Source organism: Mercurialis annua, linkage group LG7, assembly GCF_937616625.2.
Source record: "Mercurialis annua linkage group LG7, ddMerAnnu1.2, whole genome shotgun sequence".
NCBI classification, from domain to species: domain Eukaryota; kingdom Viridiplantae; phylum Streptophyta; class Magnoliopsida; order Malpighiales; family Euphorbiaceae; genus Mercurialis; species Mercurialis annua.
Window position 1 is genome coordinate 30,659,375 of NC_065576.1, and position 17,354 is coordinate 30,676,728.

The 17,354-nt window shown below is 44.6% G+C and overlaps 53 non-coding genes across 53 annotated transcripts; all 53 read right to left on the minus strand.

Annotated features, from left to right (window-relative positions):
- Positions 1-59: 59 nt before the first annotated feature.
- On the minus strand, positions 60-178 carry LOC126659251 (5S ribosomal RNA). Its single transcript, XR_007634800.1, has one exon. It is a non-coding gene; the product is annotated as a 5S ribosomal RNA (ribosomal RNA).
- Positions 179-399: 221 nt separating this feature from the next.
- On the minus strand, positions 400-518 carry LOC126659252 (5S ribosomal RNA). The gene has a single exon (XR_007634801.1). It is a non-coding gene; the product is annotated as a 5S ribosomal RNA (ribosomal RNA).
- Positions 519-732: 214 nt separating this feature from the next.
- Positions 733-851, minus strand: LOC126658325 (5S ribosomal RNA). The gene has a single exon (XR_007633914.1). It is a non-coding gene; the product is annotated as a 5S ribosomal RNA (ribosomal RNA).
- A 214-nt stretch (positions 852-1,065) lies between these two features.
- Positions 1,066-1,184, minus strand: LOC126659253 (5S ribosomal RNA). The gene has a single exon (XR_007634802.1). It is a non-coding gene; the product is annotated as a 5S ribosomal RNA (ribosomal RNA).
- Positions 1,185-1,405: 221 nt separating this feature from the next.
- Positions 1,406-1,526, minus strand: LOC126658658 (5S ribosomal RNA). The gene has a single exon (XR_007634238.1). It is a non-coding gene; the product is annotated as a 5S ribosomal RNA (ribosomal RNA).
- Positions 1,527-1,740: 214 nt separating this feature from the next.
- LOC126659254 (5S ribosomal RNA) lies at positions 1,741-1,859 on the minus strand. The gene has a single exon (XR_007634803.1). It is a non-coding gene; the product is annotated as a 5S ribosomal RNA (ribosomal RNA).
- A 183-nt stretch (positions 1,860-2,042) lies between these two features.
- Positions 2,043-2,161, minus strand: LOC126659255 (5S ribosomal RNA). Its single transcript, XR_007634804.1, has one exon. It is a non-coding gene; the product is annotated as a 5S ribosomal RNA (ribosomal RNA).
- A 183-nt stretch (positions 2,162-2,344) lies between these two features.
- On the minus strand, positions 2,345-2,463 carry LOC126659257 (5S ribosomal RNA). Its single transcript, XR_007634806.1, has one exon. It is a non-coding gene; the product is annotated as a 5S ribosomal RNA (ribosomal RNA).
- Positions 2,464-2,684: 221 nt separating this feature from the next.
- Positions 2,685-2,803, minus strand: LOC126658241 (5S ribosomal RNA). Its single transcript, XR_007633834.1, has one exon. It is a non-coding gene; the product is annotated as a 5S ribosomal RNA (ribosomal RNA).
- Positions 2,804-3,024: 221 nt separating this feature from the next.
- Positions 3,025-3,143, minus strand: LOC126658603 (5S ribosomal RNA). The gene has a single exon (XR_007634185.1). It is a non-coding gene; the product is annotated as a 5S ribosomal RNA (ribosomal RNA).
- Positions 3,144-3,364: 221 nt separating this feature from the next.
- LOC126658493 (5S ribosomal RNA) lies at positions 3,365-3,485 on the minus strand. The gene has a single exon (XR_007634078.1). It is a non-coding gene; the product is annotated as a 5S ribosomal RNA (ribosomal RNA).
- Positions 3,486-3,699: 214 nt separating this feature from the next.
- On the minus strand, positions 3,700-3,818 carry LOC126659258 (5S ribosomal RNA). Its single transcript, XR_007634807.1, has one exon. It is a non-coding gene; the product is annotated as a 5S ribosomal RNA (ribosomal RNA).
- A 221-nt stretch (positions 3,819-4,039) lies between these two features.
- LOC126659260 (5S ribosomal RNA) lies at positions 4,040-4,158 on the minus strand. Its single transcript, XR_007634808.1, has one exon. It is a non-coding gene; the product is annotated as a 5S ribosomal RNA (ribosomal RNA).
- Positions 4,159-4,341: 183 nt separating this feature from the next.
- On the minus strand, positions 4,342-4,460 carry LOC126658352 (5S ribosomal RNA). The gene has a single exon (XR_007633941.1). It is a non-coding gene; the product is annotated as a 5S ribosomal RNA (ribosomal RNA).
- Positions 4,461-4,674: 214 nt separating this feature from the next.
- On the minus strand, positions 4,675-4,793 carry LOC126659261 (5S ribosomal RNA). The gene has a single exon (XR_007634809.1). It is a non-coding gene; the product is annotated as a 5S ribosomal RNA (ribosomal RNA).
- Positions 4,794-5,007: 214 nt separating this feature from the next.
- Positions 5,008-5,126, minus strand: LOC126658327 (5S ribosomal RNA). Its single transcript, XR_007633916.1, has one exon. It is a non-coding gene; the product is annotated as a 5S ribosomal RNA (ribosomal RNA).
- A 221-nt stretch (positions 5,127-5,347) lies between these two features.
- On the minus strand, positions 5,348-5,468 carry LOC126658494 (5S ribosomal RNA). The gene has a single exon (XR_007634079.1). It is a non-coding gene; the product is annotated as a 5S ribosomal RNA (ribosomal RNA).
- A 214-nt stretch (positions 5,469-5,682) lies between these two features.
- On the minus strand, positions 5,683-5,801 carry LOC126659262 (5S ribosomal RNA). The gene has a single exon (XR_007634810.1). It is a non-coding gene; the product is annotated as a 5S ribosomal RNA (ribosomal RNA).
- Positions 5,802-6,022: 221 nt separating this feature from the next.
- LOC126659263 (5S ribosomal RNA) lies at positions 6,023-6,141 on the minus strand. Its single transcript, XR_007634811.1, has one exon. It is a non-coding gene; the product is annotated as a 5S ribosomal RNA (ribosomal RNA).
- A 183-nt stretch (positions 6,142-6,324) lies between these two features.
- On the minus strand, positions 6,325-6,443 carry LOC126659410 (5S ribosomal RNA). Its single transcript, XR_007634953.1, has one exon. It is a non-coding gene; the product is annotated as a 5S ribosomal RNA (ribosomal RNA).
- A 214-nt stretch (positions 6,444-6,657) lies between these two features.
- Positions 6,658-6,776, minus strand: LOC126659264 (5S ribosomal RNA). Its single transcript, XR_007634812.1, has one exon. It is a non-coding gene; the product is annotated as a 5S ribosomal RNA (ribosomal RNA).
- A 214-nt stretch (positions 6,777-6,990) lies between these two features.
- Positions 6,991-7,109, minus strand: LOC126659265 (5S ribosomal RNA). The gene has a single exon (XR_007634813.1). It is a non-coding gene; the product is annotated as a 5S ribosomal RNA (ribosomal RNA).
- A 214-nt stretch (positions 7,110-7,323) lies between these two features.
- Positions 7,324-7,442, minus strand: LOC126658242 (5S ribosomal RNA). The gene has a single exon (XR_007633835.1). It is a non-coding gene; the product is annotated as a 5S ribosomal RNA (ribosomal RNA).
- A 214-nt stretch (positions 7,443-7,656) lies between these two features.
- LOC126659266 (5S ribosomal RNA) lies at positions 7,657-7,775 on the minus strand. Its single transcript, XR_007634814.1, has one exon. It is a non-coding gene; the product is annotated as a 5S ribosomal RNA (ribosomal RNA).
- A 183-nt stretch (positions 7,776-7,958) lies between these two features.
- Positions 7,959-8,077, minus strand: LOC126659327 (5S ribosomal RNA). The gene has a single exon (XR_007634872.1). It is a non-coding gene; the product is annotated as a 5S ribosomal RNA (ribosomal RNA).
- Positions 8,078-8,291: 214 nt separating this feature from the next.
- Positions 8,292-8,410, minus strand: LOC126658334 (5S ribosomal RNA). Its single transcript, XR_007633923.1, has one exon. It is a non-coding gene; the product is annotated as a 5S ribosomal RNA (ribosomal RNA).
- Positions 8,411-8,637: 227 nt separating this feature from the next.
- On the minus strand, positions 8,638-8,756 carry LOC126658278 (5S ribosomal RNA). Its single transcript, XR_007633869.1, has one exon. It is a non-coding gene; the product is annotated as a 5S ribosomal RNA (ribosomal RNA).
- A 183-nt stretch (positions 8,757-8,939) lies between these two features.
- Positions 8,940-9,058, minus strand: LOC126658575 (5S ribosomal RNA). The gene has a single exon (XR_007634157.1). It is a non-coding gene; the product is annotated as a 5S ribosomal RNA (ribosomal RNA).
- A 214-nt stretch (positions 9,059-9,272) lies between these two features.
- Positions 9,273-9,391, minus strand: LOC126658243 (5S ribosomal RNA). Its single transcript, XR_007633836.1, has one exon. It is a non-coding gene; the product is annotated as a 5S ribosomal RNA (ribosomal RNA).
- A 227-nt stretch (positions 9,392-9,618) lies between these two features.
- LOC126658279 (5S ribosomal RNA) lies at positions 9,619-9,737 on the minus strand. Its single transcript, XR_007633870.1, has one exon. It is a non-coding gene; the product is annotated as a 5S ribosomal RNA (ribosomal RNA).
- A 183-nt stretch (positions 9,738-9,920) lies between these two features.
- On the minus strand, positions 9,921-10,039 carry LOC126659267 (5S ribosomal RNA). Its single transcript, XR_007634815.1, has one exon. It is a non-coding gene; the product is annotated as a 5S ribosomal RNA (ribosomal RNA).
- Positions 10,040-10,222: 183 nt separating this feature from the next.
- LOC126659269 (5S ribosomal RNA) lies at positions 10,223-10,341 on the minus strand. Its single transcript, XR_007634817.1, has one exon. It is a non-coding gene; the product is annotated as a 5S ribosomal RNA (ribosomal RNA).
- Positions 10,342-10,569: 228 nt separating this feature from the next.
- LOC126659379 (5S ribosomal RNA) lies at positions 10,570-10,688 on the minus strand. The gene has a single exon (XR_007634923.1). It is a non-coding gene; the product is annotated as a 5S ribosomal RNA (ribosomal RNA).
- A 183-nt stretch (positions 10,689-10,871) lies between these two features.
- LOC126658630 (5S ribosomal RNA) lies at positions 10,872-10,990 on the minus strand. The gene has a single exon (XR_007634210.1). It is a non-coding gene; the product is annotated as a 5S ribosomal RNA (ribosomal RNA).
- A 221-nt stretch (positions 10,991-11,211) lies between these two features.
- LOC126657943 (5S ribosomal RNA) lies at positions 11,212-11,330 on the minus strand. Its single transcript, XR_007633550.1, has one exon. It is a non-coding gene; the product is annotated as a 5S ribosomal RNA (ribosomal RNA).
- A 214-nt stretch (positions 11,331-11,544) lies between these two features.
- Positions 11,545-11,663, minus strand: LOC126659270 (5S ribosomal RNA). Its single transcript, XR_007634818.1, has one exon. It is a non-coding gene; the product is annotated as a 5S ribosomal RNA (ribosomal RNA).
- Positions 11,664-11,846: 183 nt separating this feature from the next.
- Positions 11,847-11,965, minus strand: LOC126659271 (5S ribosomal RNA). Its single transcript, XR_007634819.1, has one exon. It is a non-coding gene; the product is annotated as a 5S ribosomal RNA (ribosomal RNA).
- A 183-nt stretch (positions 11,966-12,148) lies between these two features.
- Positions 12,149-12,267, minus strand: LOC126659272 (5S ribosomal RNA). The gene has a single exon (XR_007634820.1). It is a non-coding gene; the product is annotated as a 5S ribosomal RNA (ribosomal RNA).
- Positions 12,268-12,495: 228 nt separating this feature from the next.
- Positions 12,496-12,614, minus strand: LOC126659380 (5S ribosomal RNA). The gene has a single exon (XR_007634924.1). It is a non-coding gene; the product is annotated as a 5S ribosomal RNA (ribosomal RNA).
- A 183-nt stretch (positions 12,615-12,797) lies between these two features.
- Positions 12,798-12,916, minus strand: LOC126658244 (5S ribosomal RNA). Its single transcript, XR_007633837.1, has one exon. It is a non-coding gene; the product is annotated as a 5S ribosomal RNA (ribosomal RNA).
- A 221-nt stretch (positions 12,917-13,137) lies between these two features.
- On the minus strand, positions 13,138-13,256 carry LOC126657944 (5S ribosomal RNA). The gene has a single exon (XR_007633551.1). It is a non-coding gene; the product is annotated as a 5S ribosomal RNA (ribosomal RNA).
- A 214-nt stretch (positions 13,257-13,470) lies between these two features.
- On the minus strand, positions 13,471-13,589 carry LOC126658246 (5S ribosomal RNA). The gene has a single exon (XR_007633839.1). It is a non-coding gene; the product is annotated as a 5S ribosomal RNA (ribosomal RNA).
- Positions 13,590-13,810: 221 nt separating this feature from the next.
- LOC126658281 (5S ribosomal RNA) lies at positions 13,811-13,929 on the minus strand. Its single transcript, XR_007633872.1, has one exon. It is a non-coding gene; the product is annotated as a 5S ribosomal RNA (ribosomal RNA).
- A 183-nt stretch (positions 13,930-14,112) lies between these two features.
- LOC126658015 (5S ribosomal RNA) lies at positions 14,113-14,231 on the minus strand. Its single transcript, XR_007633618.1, has one exon. It is a non-coding gene; the product is annotated as a 5S ribosomal RNA (ribosomal RNA).
- Positions 14,232-14,445: 214 nt separating this feature from the next.
- LOC126658247 (5S ribosomal RNA) lies at positions 14,446-14,564 on the minus strand. The gene has a single exon (XR_007633840.1). It is a non-coding gene; the product is annotated as a 5S ribosomal RNA (ribosomal RNA).
- A 228-nt stretch (positions 14,565-14,792) lies between these two features.
- LOC126659359 (5S ribosomal RNA) lies at positions 14,793-14,911 on the minus strand. The gene has a single exon (XR_007634903.1). It is a non-coding gene; the product is annotated as a 5S ribosomal RNA (ribosomal RNA).
- A 214-nt stretch (positions 14,912-15,125) lies between these two features.
- LOC126658248 (5S ribosomal RNA) lies at positions 15,126-15,244 on the minus strand. The gene has a single exon (XR_007633841.1). It is a non-coding gene; the product is annotated as a 5S ribosomal RNA (ribosomal RNA).
- A 221-nt stretch (positions 15,245-15,465) lies between these two features.
- On the minus strand, positions 15,466-15,584 carry LOC126657945 (5S ribosomal RNA). Its single transcript, XR_007633552.1, has one exon. It is a non-coding gene; the product is annotated as a 5S ribosomal RNA (ribosomal RNA).
- Positions 15,585-15,767: 183 nt separating this feature from the next.
- On the minus strand, positions 15,768-15,886 carry LOC126659273 (5S ribosomal RNA). Its single transcript, XR_007634821.1, has one exon. It is a non-coding gene; the product is annotated as a 5S ribosomal RNA (ribosomal RNA).
- Positions 15,887-16,069: 183 nt separating this feature from the next.
- Positions 16,070-16,188, minus strand: LOC126658249 (5S ribosomal RNA). The gene has a single exon (XR_007633842.1). It is a non-coding gene; the product is annotated as a 5S ribosomal RNA (ribosomal RNA).
- Positions 16,189-16,409: 221 nt separating this feature from the next.
- LOC126657946 (5S ribosomal RNA) lies at positions 16,410-16,528 on the minus strand. The gene has a single exon (XR_007633553.1). It is a non-coding gene; the product is annotated as a 5S ribosomal RNA (ribosomal RNA).
- A 214-nt stretch (positions 16,529-16,742) lies between these two features.
- LOC126657997 (5S ribosomal RNA) lies at positions 16,743-16,861 on the minus strand. Its single transcript, XR_007633601.1, has one exon. It is a non-coding gene; the product is annotated as a 5S ribosomal RNA (ribosomal RNA).
- Positions 16,862-17,044: 183 nt separating this feature from the next.
- LOC126659274 (5S ribosomal RNA) lies at positions 17,045-17,163 on the minus strand. Its single transcript, XR_007634822.1, has one exon. It is a non-coding gene; the product is annotated as a 5S ribosomal RNA (ribosomal RNA).
- Positions 17,164-17,354: the final 191 nt, after the last annotated feature.

A 17,354-nucleotide genomic window follows, 5' to 3' on the forward strand; every position in this document is an offset into this window, starting at 1 on the left:
CTGTTTGTCTCTCGGCGATAGTAATAATAGAAAAAACGCAGTTCAAAAAAAGCGAAAAAGGGGTGCAACACGAGGACTTCCCAGGAGGTCACCCATCCTAGTACTGCTCTCGCCCAAGCACGTTTAACTTCGGAGTTCTGATGGGATCCGGTGCATTAGTGCTGGTATGATCGCACCCGTCATACCTTGCACGATCATCGCATATATCCGCTGCCTTGCAACTCATTCAACCAAAATAAAAACTATCTTTAAAAGTACGTTTTGGTCCCTGAACTTTTTCCATATTTCCCGTTTGGTCCCTGAATTGCAATTCATCGTTACTCGTTACTCGTTACTCGTTCTGTTTGTCTCTCGGCGATAGTAATAATAGAAAAAACGCAGTTCAAAAAAAGCGAAAAAGGGGTGCAACACGAGGACTTCCCAGGAGGTCACCCATCCTAGTACTGCTCTCGCCCAAGCACGTTTAACTTCGGAGTTCTGATGGGATCCGGTGCATTAGTGCTGGTATGATCGCACCCGTCATACCTTGCACGATCATCGCATATATCCGCTGCCTTGCAACTCATTCAACCAAAATAAAAACTATCTTTAAAAGTACGTTTTGGTCCCTGAACTTTTTCCATATTTCCCGTTTGGTCCCTGAATTGCAATTCATCGTTACTCGTTACTCGTTCTGTTTGTCTCTCGGCGATAGTAATAATAGAAAAAACGCAGTTCAAAAAAAGCGAAAAAGGGGTGCAACACGAGGACTTCCCAGGAGGTCACCCATCCTAGTACTGCTCTCGCCCAAGCACGTTTAACTTCGGAGTTCTGATGGGATCCGGTTCATTAGTGCTGGTATGATCGCACCCGTCATACCTTGCACGATCATCGCATATATCCGCTGCCTTGCAACTCATTCAACCAAAATAAAAACTATCTTTAAAAGTACGTTTTGGTCCCTGAACTTTTTCCATATTTCCCGTTTGGTCCCTGAATTGCAATTCATCGTTACTCGTTACTCGTTCTGTTTGTCTCTCGGCGATAGTAATAATAGAAAAAACGCAGTTCAAAAAAAGCGAAAAAGGGGTGCAACACGAGGACTTCCCAGGAGGTCACCCATCCTAGTACTGCTCTCGCCCAAGCACGTTTAACTTCGGAGTTCTGATGGGATCCGGTGCATTAGTGCTGGTATGATCGCACCCGTCATACCTTGCACGATCATCGCATATATCCGCTGCCTTGCAACTCATTCAACCAAAATAAAAGCTATCTTTAAAAGTACGTTTTGGTCCCTGAACTTTTTCCATATTTCCCGTTTGGTCCCTGAATTGCAATTCATCGTTACTCGTTACTCGTTACTCGTTCTGTTTGTCTCTCGGCGATAGTAATAATAGAAAAAACGCAGTTCAAAAAAAGCGCAAAAGGGGTGCAACACGAGGACACTTCCCAGGAGGTCACCCATCCTAGTACTGCTCTCGCCCAAGCACGTTTGACTTCGGAGTTCTGATGGGATCCGGTGCATTAGTGCTGGTATGATCGCACCCGTCATACCTTGCACGATCATCGCATATATCCGCTGCCTTGCAACTCATTCAACCAAAATAAAAACTATCTTTAAAAGTACGTTTTGGTCCCTGAACGTTTTCCATATTTCCCGTTTGGTCCCTGAATTGCAATTCATCGTTACTCGTTACTCGTTCTGTTTGTCTCTCGGGGATAGTAATAATAGAAAAAACGCAGTTCAAAAAAAGCGAAAAAGGGGTGCAACACGAGGACTTCCCAGGAGGTCACCCATCCTAGTACTGCTCTCGCCCAAGCACGTTTAACTTCGGAGTTCTGATGGGATCCGGTGCATTAGTGCTGGTATGATCGCACCCGTCATACCTTGCACGATCATCGCATATATCCGCTGCCTTGCAACTCATTCAACCAAAATAAAAACTATCTTTAAAAGTACGTTTTGGTCCCTGAATTGCAATTCATCGTTACTCGTTACTCGTTCTGTTTGTCTCTCGGCGATAGTAATAATAGAAAAAACGCAGTTCAAAAAAAGCGAAAAAGGGGTGCAACACGAGGACTTCCCAGGAGGTCACCCATCCTAGTACTGCTCTCGCCCAAGCACGTTTAACTTCGGAGTTCTGATGGGATCCGGTGCATTAGTGCTGGTATGATCGCACCCGTCATACCTTGCACGATCATCGCATATATCCGCTGCCTTGCAACTCATTCAACCAAAATAAAAACTATCTTTAAAAGTACGTTTTGGTCCCTGAATTGCAATTCATCGTTACTCGTTACTCGTTCTGTTTGTCTCTCGGCGATAGTAATAATAGAAAAAACGCAGTTCAAAAAAAGCGAAAAAGGGGTGCAACACGAGGACTTCCCAGGAGGTCACCCATCCTAGTACTGCTCTCGCCCAAGCACGTTTAACTTCGGAGTTCTGATGGGATCCGGTGCATTAGTGCTGGTATGATCGCACCCGTCATACCTTGCACGATCATCGCATATATCCGCTGCCTTGCAACTCATTCAACCAAAATAAAAACTATCTTTAAAAGTACGTTTTGGTCCCTGAACTTTTTCCATATTTCCCGTTTGGTCCCTGAATTGCAATTCATCGTTACTCGTTACTCGTTACTCGTTCTGTTTGTCTCTCGGCGATAGTAATAACAGAAAAAACGCAGTTCAAAAAAAGCGAAAAAGGGGTGCAACACGAGGACTTCCCAGGAGGTCACCCATCCTAGTACTGCTCTCGCCCAAGCACGTTTATCTTCGGAGTTCTGATGGGATCCGGTGCATTAGTGCTGGTATGATCGCACCCGTCATACCTTGCACGATCATCGCATATATCCGCTGCCTTGCAACTCATTCAACCAAAATAAAAGCTATCTTTAAAAGTACGTTTTGGTCCCTGAACTTTTTCCATATTTCCCGTTTGGTCCCTGAATTGCAATTCATCGTTACTCGTTACTCGTTACTCGTTCTGTTTGTCTCTCGGCGATAGTAATAACAGAAAAAACGCAGTTCAAAAAAAGCGCAAAAGGGGTGCAACACGAGGACTTCCCAGGAGGTCACCCATCCTAGTACTGCTCTCGCCCAAGCGCGTTTAACTTCGGAGTTCTGATGGGATCCGGTTCATTAGTGCTGGTATGATCGCACCCGTCATACCTTGCACGATCATCGCATATATCCGCTGCCTTGCAACTCATTCAACCAAAATAAAAGCTATCTTTAAAAGTACGTTTTGGTCCCTGAACTTTTTCCATATTTCCCGTTTGGTCCCTGAATTGCAATTCATCGTTACTCGTTACTCGTTACTCGTTCTGTTTGTCTCTCGGCGATAGTAATAATAGAAAAAACGCAGTTCAAAAAAAGCGCAAAAGGGGTGCAACACGAGGACACTTCCCAGGAGGTCACCCATCCTAGTACTGCTCTCGCCCAAGCACGTTTAACTTCGGAGTTCTGATGGGATCCGGTGCATTAGTGCTGGTATGATCGCACCCGTCATACCTTGCACGATCATCGCATATATCCGCTGCCTTGCAACTCATTCAACCAAAATAAAAACTATCTTTAAAAGTACGTTTTGGTCCCTGAACGTTTTCCATATTTCCCGTTTGGTCCCTGAATTGCAATTCATCGTTACTCGTTACTCGTTCTGTTTGTCTCTCGGCGATAGTAATAATAGAAAAAACGCAGTTCAAAAAAAGCGAAAAAGGGGTGCAACACGAGGACTTCCCAGGAGGTCACCCATCCTAGTACTGCTCTCGCCCAAGCACGTTTAACTTCGGAGTTCTGATGGGATCCGGTGCATTAGTGCTGGTATGATCGCACCCGTCATACCTTGCACGATCATCGCATATATCCGCTGCCTTGCAACTCATTCAACCAAAATAAAAACTATCTTTAAAAGTACGTTTTGGTCCCTGAACTTTTTCCATATTTCCCGTTTGGTCCCTGAATTGCAATTCATCGTTACTCGTTACTCGTTACTCGTTCTGTTTGTCTCTCGGCGATAGTAATAATAGAAAAAACGCAGTTCAAAAAAAGCGAAAAAGGGGTGCAACACGAGGACTTCCCAGGAGGTCACCCATCCTAGTACTGCTCTCGCCCAAGCACGTTTAACTTCGGAGTTCTGATGGGATCCGGTGCATTAGTGCTGGTATGATCGCACCCGTCATACCTTGCACGATCATCGCATATATCCGCTGCCTTGCAACTCATTCAACCAAAATAAAAACTATCTTTAAAAGTACGTTTTGGTCCCTGAATTGCAATTCATCGTTACTCGTTACTCGTTCTGTTTGTCTCTCGGCGATAGTAATAATAGAAAAAACGCAGTTCAAAAAAAGCGAAAAAGGGGTGCAACACGAGGACTTCCCAGGAGGTCACCCATCCTAGTACTGCTCTCGGCCAAGCACGTTTAACTTCGGAGTTCTGATGGGATCCGGTGCATTAGTGCTGGTATGATCGCACCCTTCATACCTTGCACGATCATCGCATATATCCGCTGCCTTGCAACTCATTCAACCAAAATAAAAACTATCTTTAAAAGTACGTTTTGGTCCCTGAACTTTTTCCATATTTCCCGTTTGGTCCCTGAATTGCAATTCATCGTTACTCGTTACTCGTTCTGTTTGTCTCTCGGCGATAGTAATAATAGAAAAAATGCAGTTCAAAAAAAGCGAAAAAGGGGTGCAACACGAGGACTTCCCAGGAGGTCACCCATCCTAGTACTGCTCTCGCCCAAGCACGTTTAACTTCGGAGTTCTGATGGGATCCGGTGCATTAGTGCTGGTATGATCGCACCCGTCATACCTTGCACGATCATCGCATATATCCGCTGCCTTGCAACTCATTCAACCAAAATAAAAGCTATCTTTAAAAGTACGTTTTGGTCCCTGAACTTTTTCCATATTTCCCGTTTGGTCCCTGAATTGCAATTCATCGTTACTCGTTACTCGTTCTGTTTGTCTCTCGGCGATAGTAATAATAGAAAAAACGCAGTTCAAAAAAAGCGAAAAAGGGGTGCAACACGAGGACTTCCCAGGAGGTCACCCATCCTAGTACTGCTCTCGCCCAAGCACGTTTAACTTCGGAGTTCTGATGGGATCCGGTTCATTAGTGCTGGTATGATCGCACCCGTCATACCTTGCACGATCATCGCATATATCCGCTGCCTTGCAACTCATTCAACCAAAATAAAAGCTATCTTTAAAAGTACGTTTTGGTCCCTGAACTTTTTCCATATTTCCCGTTTGGTCCCTGAATTGCAATTCATCGTTACTCGTTACTCGTTACTCGTTCTGTTTGTCTCTCGGCGATAGTAATAATAGAAAAAACGCAGTTCAAAAAAAGCGCAAAAGGGGTGCAACACGAGGACACTTCCCAGGAGGTCACCCATCCTAGTACTGCTCTCGCCCAAGCACGTTTAACTTCGGAGTTCTGATGGGATCCGGTGCATTAGTGCTGGTATGATCGCACCCGTCATACCTTGCACGATCATCGCATATATCCGCTGCCTTGCAACTCATTCAACCAAAATAAAAACTATCTTTAAAAGTACGTTTTGGTCCCTGAACTTTTTCCATATTTCCCGTTTGGTCCCTGAATTGCAATTCATCGTTACTCGTTACTCGTTCTGTTTGTCTCTCGGCGATAGTAATAATAGAAAAAACGCAGTTCAAAAAAAGCGAAAAAGGGGTGCAACACGAGGACTTCCCAGGAGGTCACCCATCCTAGTACTGCTCTCGCCCAAGCACGTTTAACTTCGGAGTTCTGATGGGATCCGGTGCATTAGTGCTGGTATGATCGCACCCGTCATACCTTGCACGATCATCGCATATATCCGCTGCCTTGCAACTCATTCAACCAAAATAAAAGCTATCTTTAAAAGTACGTTTTGGTCCCTGAACTTTTTCCATATTTCCCGTTTGGTCCCTGAATTGCAATTCATCGTTACTCGTTACTCGTTACTCGTTCTGTTTGTCTCTCGGCGATAGTAATAATAGAAAAAACGCAGTTCAAAAAAAGCGAAAAAGGGGTGCAACACGAGGACTTCCCAGGAGGTCACCCATCCTAGTACTGCTCTCGCCCAAGCACGTTTAACTTCGGAGTTCTGATGGGATCCGGTGCATTAGTGCTGGTATGATCGCACCCGTCATACCTTGCACGATCATCGCATATATCCGCTGCCATGCAACTCATTCAACCAAAATAAAAACTATCTTTAAAAGTACGTTTTGGTCCCTGAATTGCAATTCATCGTTACTCATTACTCGTTCTGTTTGTCTCTCGGCGATAGTAATAATAGAAAAAACGCAGTTCAAAAAAAGCGAAAAAGGGGTGCAACACGAGGACTTCCCAGGAGGTCACCCATCCTAGTACTGCTCTCGCCCAAGCACGTTTCACTTCGGAGTTCTGATGGGATCCGGTGCATTAGTGCTGGTATGATCGCACCCGTCATACCTTGCACGATCATCGCATATATCCGCTGCCTTGCAACTCATTCAACCAAAATAAAAACTATCTTTAAAAGTACGTTTTGGTCCCTGAACTTTTTCCATATTTCCCGTTTGGTCCCTGAATTGCAATTCATCGTTACTCGTTACTCGTTCTGTTTGTCTCTCGGCGATAGTAATAATAGAAAAAACGCAGTTCAAAAAAAGCGAAAAAGGGGTGCAACACGAGGACTTCCCAGGAGGTCACCCATCCTAGTACTGCTCTCGCCCAAGCACGTTTAACTTCGGAGTTCTGATGGGATCCGGTGCATTAGTGCTGGTATGATCGCACCCGTCATACCTTGCACGATCATCGCATATATCCGCTGCCTTGCAACTCATTCAACCAAAATAAAAACTATCTCTAAAAGTACGTTTTGGTCCCTGAACTTTTTCCATATTTCCCGTTTGGTCCCTGAATTGCAATTCATCGTTACTCGTTACTCGTTCTGTTTGTCTCTCGGCGATAGTAATAATAGAAAAAACGCAGTTCAAAAAAAGCGAAAAAGGGGTGCAACACGAGGACTTCCCAGGAGGTCACCCATCCTAGTACTGCTCTCGCCCAAGCACGTTTAACTTCGGAGTTCTGATGGGATCCGGTGCATTAGTGCTGGTATGATCGCACCCGTCATACCTTGCACGATCATCGCATATATCCGCTGCCTTGCAACTCATTCAACCAAAATAAAAACTATCTTTAAAAGTACGTTTTGGTCCCTGAACTTTTTCCATATTTCCCGTTTGGTCCCTGAATTGCAATTCATCGTTACTCGTTACTCGTTCTGTTTGTCTCTCGGCGATAGTAATAATAGAAAAAACGCCGTTCAAAAAAAGCGAAAAAGGGGTGCAACACGAGGACTTCCCAGGAGGTCACCCATCCTAGTACTGCTCTCGCCCAAGCACGTTTATCTTCGGAGTTCTGATGGGATCCGGTGCATTAGTGCTGGTATGATCGCACCCGTCATACCTTGCACGATCATCGCATATATCCGCTGCCTTGCAACTCATTCAACCAAAATAAAAGCTATCTTTAAAAGTACGTTTTGGTCCCTGAACTTTTTCCATATTTCCCGTTTGGTCCCTGAATTGCAATTCATCGTTACTCGTTACTCGTTCTGTTTGTCTCTCGGGGATAGTAATAATAGAAAAAACGCAGTTCAAAAAAAGCGAAAAAGGGGTGCAACACGAGGACTTCCCAGGAGGTCACCCATCCTAGTACTGCTCTCGCCCAAGCACGTTTAACTTCGGAGTTCTGATGGGATCCGGTGCATTAGTGCTGGTATGATCGCACCCGTCATACCTTGCACGATCATCGCATATATCCGCTGCCTTGCAACTCATTCAACCAAAATAAAAACTATCTTTAAAAGTACGTTTTGGTCCCTGAATTGCAATTCATCGTTACTCGTTACTCGTTCTGTTTGTCTCTCGGCGATAGTAATAATAGAAAAAACGCAGTTCAAAAAAAGCGAAAAAGGGGTGCAACACGAGGACTTCCCAAGAGGTCACCCATCCTAGTACTGCTCTCGCCCAAGCACGTTTAACTTCGGAGTTCTGATGGGATCCGGTGCATTAGTGCTGGTATGATCGCACCCGTCATACCTTGCACGATCATCGCATATATCCGCTGCCTTGCAACTCATTCAACCAAAATAAAAACTATCTTTAAAAGTACGTTTTGGTCCCTGAACTCTTTCCATATTTCCCGTTTGGTCCCTGAATTGCAATTCATCGTTACTCGTTACTCGTTCTGTTTGTCTCTCGGCGATAGTAATAATAGAAAAAACGCCGTTCAAAAAAAGCGAAAAAGGGGTGCAACACGAGGACTTCCCAGGAGGTCACCCATCCTAGTACTGTTCTCGCCCAAGCACGTTTATCTTCGGAGTTCTGATGGGATCCGGTGCATTAGTGCTGGTATGATCGCACCCGTCATACCTTGCACGATCATCGCATATATCCGCTGCCTTGCAACTCATTCAACCAAAATAAAAGCTATCTTTAAAAGTACGTTTTGGTCCCTGAACTTTTTCCATATTTCCCGTTTGGTCCCTGAATTGCAATTCATCGTTACTCGTTACTCGTTACTCGTTACTCGTTCTGTTTGTCTCTCGGCGATAGTAATAATAGAAAAAACGCAGTTCAAAAAAGCGAAAAAGGGGTGCAACACGAGGACTTTCCAGGAGGTCACCCATCCTAGTACTGCTCTCGCCCAAGCACGTTTAACTTCGGAGTTCTGATGGGATCCGGTGCATTAGTGCTGGTATGATCGCACCCGTCATACCTTGCACGATCATCGCATATATCCGCTGCCTTGCAACTCATTCAACCAAAATAAAAACTATCTTTAAAAGTACGTTTTGGTCCCTGAATTGCAATTCATCGTTACTCGTTACTCGTTCTGTTTGTCTCTCGGCGATAGTAATAATAGAAAAAACGCAGTTCAAAAAAAGCGCAAAAGGGGTGCAACATGAGGACTTCCCAGGAGGTCACCCATCCTAGTACTGCTCTCGCCCAAGCACGTTTGACTTCGGAGTTCTGATGGGATCCGGTGCATTAGTGCTGGTATGATCGCACCCGTCATACCTTGCACGATCATCGCATATATCCGCTGCCTTGCAACTCATTCAACCAAAATAAAAACTATCTTTAAAAGTACGTTTTGGTCCCTGAACTTTTTCCATATTTCCCGTTTGGTCCCTGAATTGCAATTCATCGTTACTCGTTACTCGTTCTGTTTGTCTCTCGGCGATAGTAATAATAGAAAAAACGCCGTTCAAAAAAAGCGAAAAAGGGGTGCAACACGAGGACTTCCCAGGAGGTCACCCATCCTAGTACTGCTCTCGCCCAAGCACGTTTATCTTCGGAGTTCTGATGGGATCCGGTGCATTAGTGCTGGTATGATCGCACCCGTCATACCTTGCACGATCATCGCATATATCCGCTGCCTTGCAACTCATTCAACCAAAATAAAAACTATCTTTAAAAGTACGTTTTGGTCCCTGAACTTTTTCCATATTTCCCGTTTGGTCCCTGAATTGCAATTCATCGTTACTCGTTACTCGTTACTCGTTACTCGTTCTGTTTGTCTCTCGGCGATAGTAATAATAGAAAAAACGCAGTTCAAAAAAGCGAAAAAGGGGTGCAACACGAGGACTTTCCAGGAGGTCACCCATCCTAGTACTGCTCTCGCCCAAGCACGTTTAACTTCGGAGTTCTGATGGGATCCGGTGCATTAGTGCTGGTATGATCGCACCCGTCATACCTTGCACGATCATCGCATATATCCGCTGCCTTGCAACTCATTCAACCAAAATAAAAACTATCTTTAAAAGTACGTTTTGGTCCCTGAATTGCAATTCATCGTTACTCGTTACTCGTTCTGTTTGTCTCTCGGCGATAGTAATAATAGAAAAAACGCAGTTCAAAAAAAGCGAAAAAGGGGTGCAACACGAGGACTTCCCAGGAGGTCACCCATCCTAGTACTGCTCTCGCCCAAGCACGTTTAACTTCGGAGTTCTGATGGGATCCGGTGCATTAGTGCTGGTATGATCGCACCCGTCATACCTTGCACGATCATCGCATATATCCGCTGCCTTGCAACTCATTCAACCAAAATAAAAACTATCTTTAAAAGTACGTTTTGGTCCCTGAATTGCAATTCATCGTTACTCGTTACTCGTTCTGTTTGTCTCTCGGCGATAGTAATAATAGAAAAAACGCAGTTCAAAAAAAGCGAAAAAGGGGTGCAACACGAGGACTTCCCAGGAGGTCACCCATCCTAGTACTGCTCTCGCCCAAGCACGTTTAACTTCGGAGTTCTGATGGGATCCGGTGCATTAGTGCTGGTATGATCGCACCCGTCATACCTTGCACGATCATCGCATATATCCGCTGCCTTGCAACTCATTCAACCAAAATAAAAGCTATCTTTAAAAGTACGTTTTGGTCCCTGAACTTTTTCCATATTTCCCGTTTGGTCCCTGAATTGCAATTCATCGTTACTCGTTACTCGTTACTCGTTACTCGTTCTGTTTGTCTCTCGGCGATAGTAATAATAGAAAAAACGCAGTTCAAAAAAAGCGAAAAAGGGGTGCAACACGAGGACTTCCCAGGAGGTTACCCATCCTAGTACTGCTCTCGCCCAAGCACGTTTAACTTCGGAGTTCTGATGGGATCCGGTGCATTAGTGCTGGTATGATCGCACCCGTCATACCTTGCACGATCATCGCATATATCCGCTGCCTTGCAACTCATTCAACCAAAATAAAAACTATCTTTAAAAGTACGTTTTGGTCCCTGAATTGCAATTCATCGTTACTCGTTACTCGTTCTGTTTGTCTCTCGGCGATAGTAATAATAGAAAAAACGCAGTTCAAAAAAAGCGAAAAAGGGGTGCAACATGAGGACTTCCCAGGAGGTCACCCATCCTAGTACTGCTCTCGCCCAAGCACGTTTATCTTCGGAGTTCTGATGGGATCCGGTGCATTAGTGCTGGTATGATCGCACCCGTCATACCTTGCACGATCATCGCATATATCCGCTGCCTTGCAACTCATTCAACCAAAATAAAAGCTATCTTTAAAAGTACGTTTTGGTCCCTGAACTTTTTCCATATTTCCCGTTTGGTCCCTGAATTGCAATTCATCGTTACTCGTTACTCGTTACTCGTTCTGTTTGTCTCTCGGCGATAGTAATAATAGAAAAAACGCAGTTCAAAAAAAGCGCAAAAGGGGTGCAACACGAGGACTTCCCAGGAGGTCACCCATCCTAGTACTGCTCTCGCCCAAGCACGTTTGACTTCGGAGTTCTGATGGGATCCGGTGCATTAGTGCTGGTATGATCGCACCCGTCATACCTTGCACGATCATCGCATATATCCGCTGCCTTGCAACTCATTCAACCAAAATAAAAACTATCTTTAAAAGTACGTTTTGGTCCCTGAACTTTTTCCATATTTCCCGTTTGGTCCCTGAATTGCAATTCATCGTTACTCGTTACTCGTTCTGTTTGTCTCTCGGGGATAGTAATAATAGAAAAAACGCAGTTCAAAAAAAGCGAAAAAGGGGTGCAACACGAGGACTTCCCAGGAGGTCACCCATCCTAGTACTGCTCTCGCCCAAGCACGTTTAACTTCGGAGTTCTGATGGGATCCGGTGCATTAGTGCTGGTATGATCGCACCCGTCATACCTTGCACGATCATCGCATATATCCGCTGCCTTGCAACTCATTCAACCAAAATAAAAACTATCTTTAAAAGTACGTTTTGGTCCCTGAATTGCAATTCATCGTTACTCGTTACTCGTTCTGTTTGTCTCTCGGCGATAGTAATAATAGAAAAAACGCAGTTCAAAAAAAGCGAAAAAGGGGTGCAACACGAGGACTTCCCAGGAGGTCACCCATCCTAGTACTGCTCTCGCCCAAGCACGTTTAACTTCGGAGTTCTGATGGGATCCGGTGCATTAGTGCTGGTATGATCGCACCCGTCATACCTTGCACGATCATCGCATATATCCGCTGCCTTGCAACTCATTCAACCAAAATAAAAACTATCTTTAAAAGTACGTTTTGGTCCCTGAATTGCAATTCATCGTTACTCGTTACTCGTTCTGTTTGTCTCTCGGCGATAGTAATAATAGAAAAAACGCAGTTCAAAAAAAGCGAAAAAGGGGTGCAACACGAGGACTTCCCAGGAGGTCACCCATCCTAGTACTGCTCTCGCCCAAGCACGTTTAACTTCGGAGTTCTGATGGGATCCGGTGCATTAGTGCTGGTATGATCGCACCCGTCATACCTTGCACGATCATCGCATATATCCGCTGCCTTGCAACTCATTCAACCAAAATAAAAGCTATCTTTAAAAGTACGTTTTGGTCCCTGAACTTTTTCCATATTTCCCGTTTGGTCCCTGAATTGCAATTCATCGTTACTCGTTACTCGTTACTCGTTACTCGTTCTGTTTGTCTCTCGGCGATAGTAATAATAGAAAAAACGCAGTTCAAAAAAAGCGAAAAAGGGGTGCAACACGAGGACTTCCCAGGAGGTTACCCATCCTAGTACTGCTCTCGCCCAAGCACGTTTAACTTCGGAGTTCTGATGGGATCCGGTGCATTAGTGCTGGTATGATCGCACCCGTCATACCTTGCACGATCATCGCATATATCCGCTGCCTTGCAACTCATTCAACCAAAATAAAAACTATCTTTAAAAGTACGTTTTGGTCCCTGAATTGCAATTCATCGTTACTCGTTACTCGTTCTGTTTGTCTCTCGGCGATAGTAATAATAGAAAAAACGCAGTTCAAAAAAAGCGAAAAAGGGGTGCAACACGAGGACTTCCCAGGAGGTCACCCATCCTAGTACTGCTCTCGCCCAAGCACGTTTATCTTCGGAGTTCTGATGGGATCCGGTGCATTAGTGCTGGTATGATCGCACCCGTCATACCTTGCACGATCATCGCATATATCCGCTGCCTTGCAACTCATTCAACCAAAATAAAAGCTATCTTTAAAAGTACGTTTTGGTCCCTGAACTTTTTCCATATTTCCCGTTTGGTCCCTGAATTGCAATTCATCGTTACTCGTTACTCGTTACTCGTTCTGTTTGTCTCTCGGCGATAGTAATAATAGAAAAAACGCAGTTCAAAAAAAGCGCAAAAGGGGTGCAACACGAGGACTTCCCAGGAGGTCACCCATCCTAGTACTGCTCTCGCCCAAGCACGTTTGACTTCGGAGTTCTGATGGGATCCGGTGCATTAGTGCTGGTATGATCGCACCCGTCATACCTTGCACGATCATCGCATATATCCGCTGCCTTGCAACTCATTCAACCAAAATAAAAACTATCTTTAAAAGTACGTTTTGGTCCCTGAACTTTTTCCATATTTCCCGTTTGGTCCCTGAATTGCAATTCATCGTTACTCGTTACTCGTTCTGTTTGTCTCTCGGCGATAGTAATAATAGAAAAAACGCCGTTCAAAAAAAGCGAAAAAGGGGTGCAACACGAGGACTTCCCAGGAGGTCACCCATCCTAGTACTGCTCTCGCCCAAGCACGTTTATCTTCGGAGTTCTGATGGGATCCGGTGCATTAGTGCTGGTATGATCGCACCCGTCATACCTTGCACGATCATCGCATATATCCGCTGCCTTGCAACTCATTCAACCAAAATAAAAGCTATCTTTAAAAGTACGTTTTGGTCCCTGAACTTTTTCCATATTTCCCGTTTGGTCCCTGAATTGCAATTCATCGTTACTCGTTACTCGTTACTCGTTCTGTTTGTCTCTCGGCGATAGTAATAATAGAAAAAACGTAGTTCAAAAAAAGCGAAAAAGGGGTGCAACACGAGGACTTTCCAGGAGGTCACCCATCCTAGTACTGCTCTCGCCCAAGCACGTTTAACTTCGGAGTTCTGATGGGATCCGGTGCATTAGTGCTGGTATGATCGCACCCGTCATACCTTGCACGATCATCGCATATATCCGCTGCCTTGCAACTCATTCAACCAAAATAAAAACTATCTTTAAAAGTACGTTTTGGTCCCTGAATTGCAATTCATCGTTACTCGTTACTCGTTCTGTTTGTCTCTCGGCGATAGTAATAATAAAAAAAACGCAGTTCAAAAAAAGCGAAAAAGGGGTGCAACACGAGGACTTCCCAGGAGGTCATCCATCCTAGTACTGCTCTCGCCCAAGCACGTTTAACTTCGGAGTTCTGATGGGATCCGGTGCATTAGTGCTGGTATGATCGCACCCGTCATACCTTGCACGATCATCGCATATATCCGCTGCCTTGCAACTCATTCAACCAAAATAAAAACTATCTTTAAAAGTACGTTTTGGTCCCTGAACTTTTTCCATATTTCCCGTTTGGTCCCTGAATTGCAATTCATCGTTACTCGTTACTCGTTCTGTTTGTCTCTCGGCGATAGTAATAATAGAAAAAATGCCGTTCAAAAAAAGCGAAAAAGGGGTGCAACACGAGGACTTCCCAGGAGGTCACCCATCCTAGTACTGCTCTCGCCCAAGCACGTTTATCTTCGGAGTTCTGATGGGATCCGGTGCATTAGTGCTGGTATGATCGCACCCGTCATACCTTGCACGATCATCGCATATATCTGCTGCCTTGCAACTCATTCAACCAAAATAAAAGCTATCTTTAAAAGTACGTTTTGGTCCCTGAACGTTTTCCATATTTCCCGTTTGGTCCCTGAATTGCAATTCATCGTTACTCGTTACTCGTTACTCGTTACTCGTTCTGTTTGTCTCTCGGCGATAGTAATAATAGAAAAAACGCAGTTCAAAAAAAGCGAAAAAGGGGTGCAACACGAGGACTTCCCAGGAGGTCACCCATCCTAGTACTGCTCTCGCCCAAGCACATTTAACTTCGGAGTTCTGATGGGATCCGGTGCATTAGTGCTGGTATGATCGCACCCGTCATACCTTGCACGATCATCGCATATATCCGCTGCCTTGCAACTCATTCAACCAAAATAAAAACTATCTTTAAAAGTACGTTTTGGTCCCTGAACTTTTTCCATATTTCCCGTTTGGTCCCTGAATTGCAATTCATCGTTACTCGTTACTCGTTCTGTTTGTCTCTCGGCGATAGTAATAATAGAAAAATCGCAGTTCAAAAAAAGCGAAAAAGGGGTGCAACACGAGGACTTCCCAGGAGGTCACCCATCCTAGTACTGCTCTCGCCCAAGCACGTTTATCTTCGGAGTTCTGATGGGATCCGGTGCATTAGTGCTGGTATGATCGCACCCGTCATACCTTGCACGATCATCGCATATATCCGCTGCCTTGCAACTCATTCAACCAAAATAAAAGCTATCTTTAAAAGTACGTTTTGGTCCCTGAACTTTTTCCATATTTCCCGTTTGGTCCCTGAATTGCAATTCATCGTTACTCGTTACTCGTTACTCGTTCTGTTTGTCTCTCGGCGATAGTAATAACAGAAAAAACGCAGTTCAAAAAAAGCGCAAAAGGGGTGCAACACGAGGACTTCCCAGGAGGTCACCCATCCTAGTACTGCTCTCGCCCAAGCACGTTTGACTTCGGAGTTCTGATGGGATCCGGTGCATTAGTGCTGGTATGATCGCACCCGTCATACCTTGCACGATCATCGCATATATCCGCTGCCTTGCAACTCATTCAACCAAAATAAAAACTATCTTTAAAAGTACGTTTTGGTCCCTGAATTGCAATTCATCGTTACTCGTTACTCGTTCTGTTTGTCTCTCGGCGATAGTAATAATAGAAAAAACGCAGTTCAAAAAAAGCGAAAAAGGGGTGCAACACGAGGACTTCCCAGGAGGTCACCCATCCTAGTACTGCTCTCGCCCAAGCACGTTTAACTTCGGAGTTCTGATGGGATCCGGTGCATTAGTGCTGGTATGATCGCACCCGTCATACCTTGCACGATCATCGCATATATCCGCTGCCTTGCAACTCATTCAACCAAAATAAAAACTATCTTTAAAAGTACGTTTTGGTCCCTGAATTGCAATTCATCGTTACTCGTTACTCGTTCTGTTTGTCTCTCGGCGATAGTAATAATAGAAAAAACGCAGTTCAAAAAAAGCGAAAAAGGGGTGCAACACGAGGACTTCCCAGGAGGTCACCCATCCTAGTACTGCTCTCGCCCAAGCACGTTTATCTTCGGAGTTCTGATGGGATCCGGTGCATTAGTGCTGGTATGATCGCACCCGTCATACCTTGCACGATCATCGCATATATCCGCTGCCTTGCAACTCATTCAACCAAAATAAAAGCTATCTTTAAAAGTACGTTTTGGTCCCTGAACTTTTTCCATATTTCCCGTTTGGTCCCTGAATTGCAATTCATCGTTACTCGTTACTCGTTACTCGTTCTGTTTGTCTCTCGGCGATAGTAATAATAGAAAAAACGCAGTTCAAAAAAAGCGCAAAAGGGGTGCAACACGAGGACTTCCCAGGAGGTCACCCATCCTAGTACTGCTCTCGCCCAAGCACGTTTGACTTCGGAGTTCTGATGGGATCCGGTGCATTAGTGCTGGTATGATCGCACCCGTCATACCTTGCACGATCATCGCATATATCCGCTGCCTTGCAACTCATTCAACCAAAATAAAAACTATCTTTAAAAGTACGTTTTGGTCCCTGAACTTTTTCCATATTTCCCGTTTGGTCCCTGAATTGCAATTCATCGTTACTCGTTACTCGTTCTGTTTGTCTCTCGGGGATAGTAATAATAGAAAAAACGCAGTTCAAAAAAAGCGAAAAAGGGGTGCAACACGAGGACTTCCCAGGAGGTCACCCATCCTAGTACTGCTCTCGCCCAAGCACGTTTAACTTCGGAGTTCTGATGGGATCCGGTGCATTAGTGCTGGTATGATCGCACCAGTCATACCTTGCACGATCATCGCATATATCCGCTGCCTTGCAACTCATTCAACCAAAATAAAAACTATCTTTAAAAGTACGTTTTGGTCCCTGAATTGCAATTCATCGTTACTCGTTACTCGTTCTGTTTGTCTCTCGGCGATAGTAATAATAGAAAAAACGCAGTTCAAAAAAAGCGAAAAAGGGGTGCAACACGAGGACTTCCCAGGAGGTCACCCATCCTAGTACTGCTCTCGCCCAAGCACGTTTAACTTCGGAGTTCTGATGGGATCCGGTGCATTAGTGCTGGTATGATCGCACCCGTCATACCTTGCACGATCATCGCATATATCCGCTGCCTTGCAACTCATTCAACCAAAATAAAAACTATCTTTAAAAGTACGTTTTGGTCCCTGAACTTTTTCCATATTTCCCGTTTGGTCCCTGAATTGCAATTCATCGTTACTCGTTACTCGTTCTGTTTGTCTCTCGGCGATAGTAATAATAGAAAAAA